The following is a 6,724-nucleotide window of genomic DNA, read 5'->3' as shown; positions in this document are numbered from 1 at the left end:
GAGGGCGTGCCTAGGGGCGTGTCACAAGGTGGGTCAGAGGGTGTGTCACAGGGCGTATCCTAGGGTGGGCCAGAGGGCGTGTCACAGGGTGGGTCACAGGGCAGGTCATAGGGCGTGTCTAAGAGCATGTCTGAGTGACTCCAAGGAGGTGAAAGGGCGTGTCTATGGGCGTGCCACAGGGTGGGTCACAGGGCGGGTCTTAGGGGTGTCACTGGGTGGGTCAGAGGGCGTGAAACAGGGCTTATCACAGGCTGGGTCAGAGGGAGGGTCAGAGGACAGGTGAAAGGGCGTGTCTAAGTGCCTGTCACAGGGTGGGCCAGGGGCGTGTCTAAGGGCTTGTCGGTGGCTCAAAGGACAGGTGAAAGGGCGTCTAAGGGCATGAAGGAGAAGAAAGCTGCATCTATCCCAGAATACATAAAAGCAAGGTAGTGGGGAAGGAACAAGCTGGAAAGTTAAAAAACCTGAAAAGAGAATGTTGTTTAAACACTTTTTAAATTCATTTCTGATTTCCGTTTTACAGAAAATATCTATTTTTCTAATATTAAGAAAAAACCCTACCGGTTTCTCATTTCTATTTTACAATCAGGACAGTAGATGACTATATTATTTTTAATTTTTCTGTCTTAAATCTCTATTGACATTTAGACTTTTTAAAAAAAATTATGTTTTAAGCATCTGGAGTGCAAGAACTGTCTCACTTGTATGCATTTTGTAGAGGTGCAGTGCATTGTGTGAATACATGACTAATATTTTACTCAGCATTAGCTTCAGCTTTTATTTTTTTATTTTATTTATTTATTTTCTTATTTATTTTTAAAATTTATTTATTTTTTTCAGTGAGTCACAGTGAGGGTACAGTTACAGATTCACATCTTTTCGTGCTTGTTTTTTCCTCATGCGATGTTCAAGAGCCCATTCCTCAACCAGTGTCCATTCTCCAACACCAATGAATCCAGTATCCCTACCTCCCCCCATCCCATCTCCCCCACCCCACCCCGCCTATGTGGCAGGGCATTCTGATTTGTTCTCTCTCTCACTCCTTTTGGGTCTTGTGGTTTGCAACAGGGGCATTGAGTGACCATCGTATTCAGTCTCTAGGCTATTTTCAGCACGCATCTCTCTCCCCGCGCAGGATCTCCAATCACATTTTACTTGGTGTTCCCTTCTCTATCTGGGATGACTTTCCCCCAGTGTGTGAGGCTAGCTTCCAAGCCATGGAGCCAATCTCCTGGTATTATATACTACTATTCTTGGGTATTAGTTTCCTACTCTGTTATTTTATATTCCACAGGTGAGTGCAATCTTTCTATGTCTGTCCCTCTTTTTCTGGCTCATTTCACTTAACATGATACTTCCCATGTTGATCCATTTATATGCAAAGTTCATGACTTCATCTTTTCTAACAGCTGCATAGTATTCCATTGTATAGATGTACCAAAGTTTCTTTAACCAGTCATCTGTTCTCGGGCACTCGGGTTTTTTCCAGATTCTGACTATTGTGAACAGTAGGGCAGATGTCATTTCGACTATACTTTTTTGTTTCTCCAGGATATATTCCCAGAAGTGGTATTACTAGATCAAATGGAAGCTTAATTTCTAATTTTTTGAGAATAGTCCATATTGTTTTCCAAAGGGGCTGGACCAGTCGGCATTCCCACCAGCAGTATAGAAGGGTCCCTTTCTCTCCACATCCTCTCCAACAGCGGTTGCTTTTGCTCTTTTGGATGTGTGCCATTCTCTGTGATGTGAGGTGATATCTCATGGTAGTTTTGATTTGCATCTCCCTGATGATTAGTGACTCAGAGCATTTGTTCATGTACCTTTTAGCCATTCGTATCTCTATCTTGGAAAAGTTTCTGTTCATTTCTTCGCCCCATTTTCTGATGGGGTTGGATGTTTTCTTCTTGTAGAGTTCAACCAGTGCTTTGTATATCCTTGATATCAATCCTTTATCGGATGGGTATTGGGTGAGTATCTTTTCCCATTCTGTAGATTGCCTTTGTATTCTGGTCCCTGTGTCTTTTTGGGTGCAGAAGCTTCTTAGTTTAATGTAGTCCCATTTGTTTAACTCTGTTTTTATTTGATTGCTTAGTTCCGTGTCATCTTTGAAGATACCTTTAGCTTCAATATCATGAAGGGTTTTGCTGATCTTGTCTTCGATGTACCTTATGGATTGTGGCCTGATGTTGAGGTCTTTAATCCATTTTGATCTGATTTTTGTGGATGGTGTCAGGTTGAGGTCTGAGCCCATTATTTTGCATGTGGTTGCCCAGTTATGCCAGCACCATTTGTTGAAGAGGCTTTCTTTGCTCCACTTCACATTTCTTGCCCCCTTATCAAAGATTAGATGATCATACATTTGGGGTTGTGTGTAGGGATATTCCACTCTGTTCCATTGGTCTGCGGCTCTGCTTTTGTTCCAGTACCATGCTGTTTTAATTGTTACTGCTTTGTAGTAAAGTTTAAGGTTCGGGAGGGTGATGCCTCCCATCATCTTTTTCCCAAGAATTGTTTTAGCTATCCATGGGTGTTTATTGTTCCATATGAATGTCAAGATTACTTGATCCATTTCTTTGAAGAATGTCATGGGTATCCTTATAGGGATCGCGTTGAATCTGTATAATGCTTTCAGGAGTATTGCCATTTTCACAACGTTGATTGTCCATGAGAGGGGATATGTTTCCATTTCCTCATGTCCTCTTTTATCTCACGGAGTAACGTTTTATAGTAATTTTGTAGAGGTCCTATACTTCCTTGGTTAAGCTGATTCCGAGGTATTTGATTTTCTGGGGTACGATTGTGAATGTGATTGCTTTTTTCATGTCCCTTTCCTCTGTCTCATTGTTTGCATATAGGAAGGCCATGGTTTTTTGGGTATTGATTTTATAGCCTGTGACCTTACTATACAGGTCAATTGTTTCTAAGAGTTTCTTAGTAGAGCTCTTAGGCTTCTCTAGATATAGTATCATATCGTCTGCGAATAGTGAGAGTTTGATTTCTTCCTTTCCTATCTGAATGCCCTTAATATCTTTTTCTTGAACTAATGCTAGTACTTCCACTACTATATTTAAAAGAAGTGGTGAGCATGGGCATCCTTGTCTTGTCCCTGATCTTAGAGGAAAGGCCCTTAGTTTTTCTCCATTGATGATAATGCTTGCCATAGATTCGTGCTAGATGGCTTTGACTATCTTGAGGAAAGTCCCTTCTATACCCATTTTTGCAAGAGTTTTCATCATAAATGGGTGCTGAATCTTGTCAAATTCTTTCTCTGCATCTATTGATATGATCGTATGGTTTTTATCTTTACTTTTGTTGATGTGATGGATTATCTTGATTGATTACCGAATGTTAAACCATCCTTGCATCCCTGGCATGAATCCCACTTGGTCATGGTGTATGATCTTTTTGAAGAGTGGTTGGATCCTATTTGATAGTATTTTGTTGAGGAACTTCGCATCGGTGTTCATCAGGGATATTGGTCTATAGTTTTCTTTGTTAGTGGTGTCTTTGTTTGCTTTTGGTATTAGGGAGATATGTGCTTCATAGAAACTGTTCCTGTCTTTTCAATTTCCTGGAAAAGCTTGAAGAGAACTGTCAACAAATCTTTAAATGTTTGGAAGAATTCTCCAGTGAATCCATCTGGACCTGGGCTTTTGTTTTGGGGGAGACTTTTGATTACAGTTTCGATTTCCTTGATATTTATGGGCCTATTGAGGTATTCCAAGTCTTCTTGGTTCAGTCTTGGGAGATTGTAGGAATCAAGGAATTCTTCCATTTCTTTTAGGTTCTCTTGTTTTGTGGCATACAGCCTTTCAAAGTAGTCTCTGATGATCTTTTGAATCTCCTTGGTTTCTGTTGTGATGTCTCCCTTTTCATTTCTGATTCGGTTTATTAGGGTTCTCTCTCTTTCTTTGTGAGTCTTGCTAGCGGTTTATCGATCTTATTTATTTTCTCAAAGAACCAGCTCTTTGTTTCATTGATCTTTTGGATTGTTTTTTGGGTTTCCACATCATTAATTTCTGCTCTAAGTTTTATTATTTCTTTCCTTCTATCTGGTTTGGGTTCCTTTTGCTGGTCCTCTTCTAAGATCTTGAGCTGTGAAGTCAAGCTATCTATATAGGCCCTTTCTTCCTTCCTCAGGAAAGCTTGCAGAGCTATAAATTTTCCCCTTAACACAGCTTTAGCTGTATCCCATACGTTCTAGTAGCTTGTGTCTTCATTCTCATTTGTTTCGAGGTATCTCTTGATTTCCTCCTTGATTTCCTTCGTGACCCACTCATTGTTAAACAGTGAGTTGTTTAATTTCCAGGTGTTTGATTTGGTTCTCCGCGTCTGTGTGTGATTAACTTCTATCTTCAGTGCATCATGGTCTGAGAAGATAGTTGATACAATTTCTATCTTCCCGATTCTATTAAGGTATAGTTTTTGACCTAGAACATGGTCTATTTTAGAAAATGTTCCATGTGCGCTGGAAAAGAATGTGTATTCTTTCTTTTTGGGGTGTATATCCCTGTATAGGTCTATTAGCCCTGTCTCCTCCATTTCTTCCTTCAGAGCCATTGCTTCTTTTTTTTATTAGTTTATTTTTAATTAGAGAGTCATCATAAGGGTAAAGTTACAGATCCATACATCTTTGTGCTCATGTTTCCCCCATACAAAGTTCAATAACCCATCCCTTCACCAGTGCCCATTCTCCACCACCAGTAAACCCAAGATCCCTCCCCCCATCCCCAGTCCCGTCTCCCCCACCCCACCCTGCCACTATGGCAGGGAATTCCCTTTTGTTCTCTCTCTCTGATTAGGTGCTGTGGTTTGCAATAAAGGTGTTGAGTGGCCATTTTGTTCAGTCTCTAGTCTGTATTCGGCCCGCATCACCCTTCCCCCACATGACCTCCAACCACATTTTACTTGGTGGTCCCTTCCCTGAGTTACCCAGAATGAGAGACCATCCTCCAAGCCATGGAAACAATCTCCTGGTACTTATTTCTACTATTCTTGGGCGTTAGTCTTATAGTCTATTATTCTATATTCCACAGATGAGTGCAATCTTTCTTTGTCTGTCTCTCTCTTTCTGACTCATTTCACTTAGCATGATACTTTCCATGTTGATCCACTTATATGCAAACGTCATGACCTCATTTTTTCTAACAGCTGCATAGTATTCCATTGTATAGATGTACCAGAGTTTCTTCAACCAGTCATTTGTTCTAGGGCACTCAGGTTTTTTCCAGATTCTGGCTATTGTAAACAGTGCTGCGGTGAACATATAAGTGCATATGTCACTTCGACTATACTTTTTGGCTTTTCTGGGATATATTCCCAGCAGTGGTATTGCTGGGTCAAATGGGAGCTCAACCTCTAGTTTTTTGAGAATCGTCCATACTGTTTTCCAAAAGGGCTGAACTAGCCGGCATTCCCACCAGCAGTGTAGAAGGGTCCCTTTCTCCCCACATCCTCTCCAACAGTGGTTGCTTTTGTTCTTTTGGATGTGTGCTAGTCTCTGTGGTGTGAGGTGGTATCTCATGGTTGTTTTGATCTGCATCTCTCTGATGATTAGTGATGTAGAGCACTTTTTCATGTACCTTTTGGCCATTCGTATCTCTTCCTTGGTAAATTTTCTGTTCATTTCTTCGCCCCATTTTTTGATGGGCGAAATCAAAAAATGGGGCAAAGGTTATTTCAACCAGTGCTTTATATACCATTGATATTAACCCCTTATCTGATGGGTATTGTGTAGATATCCTTTCCCATTCTGTAGATAGTCTTTGTATTCTGGTCGCTGTATCTTTTGCGGTGCAGAAGCTTTTTAGTTTAATGTAGTCCCATTTGTTGATTTCTATTTTTACTAGATTGTTTAGTTCTGTGTCATCTTTGAAGATACCTTTGTCTTCAATATCGTAGAGGGTTTTGCCGACCTTGTCTTCAATGTACCTTATGTTTGTGGTCTGATGTTGAGGTCTTTAATCCATTTTGATCTGACTTTTGTGCATGGTGTCAGGTCGAGTTCTAAGCCCATATTTTTGCATGTGGTTGTCCAGTTGTCCCAGCACCATTTGTTAAAGAGACTTTCCTTGCTCCACTTCACATCTCTTGCTCCTTTATCAAAGATTAGATGATCATACATTTGAGGTTGTGTGTGGGGATATTCCACCCTGTTCCATTGGTCTGCAGCTCTGCCTTTGTTCCAGTACCATGCTGTTTTAATTGTTACCGCTTTGTAGTAGAGTTTAAGGTTGGGGAGGGTGATGCCTCCCATCATCTTTTTCCCAAGAATTGTTTTAGCTATCCGTGGGCGTTTATTGTTCCATATAAATTTCAGAACTGCTTGCTCTGCTTCTTTGAAGAATGCCATGGGTATCCCTATAGGGATCGCGTTAAATCTGTATAATGCTTTTGGGAGTATTGCCATTTTGACAATGTTTATTCTCCCTATCCATGAGCAGGGGATATGTTTCCATTTCCTCATGTCCTCTTTATTTCATGGAGTAGAGTTATATAGTTTTCTTTGTAGAGGTCCTTTACTTCTTTAGTTAAGCTGATTCCAAGATATTTGATTTTCTGGGGCACAATTGTGAATGGGATTGCTTTTTTCATGTCCCTTTCCTCTGTCTCATTGTTTGCATATAGGAAGGCCATGGATTTTTGGGTATTGATTTTATAGCCTGCGACTTTACTGTATAGGTCAATTGTTTCTAAGAGTTTCTTACTAGAGCTTTTAGGTTTC

The sequence above is a fragment of the Sorex araneus genome, chromosome 3 (assembly GCF_027595985.1).
Source record: "Sorex araneus isolate mSorAra2 chromosome 3, mSorAra2.pri, whole genome shotgun sequence".
Taxonomy (NCBI): domain Eukaryota; kingdom Metazoa; phylum Chordata; class Mammalia; order Eulipotyphla; family Soricidae; genus Sorex; species Sorex araneus.
This window is presented reverse-complemented; position numbering follows the sequence as displayed.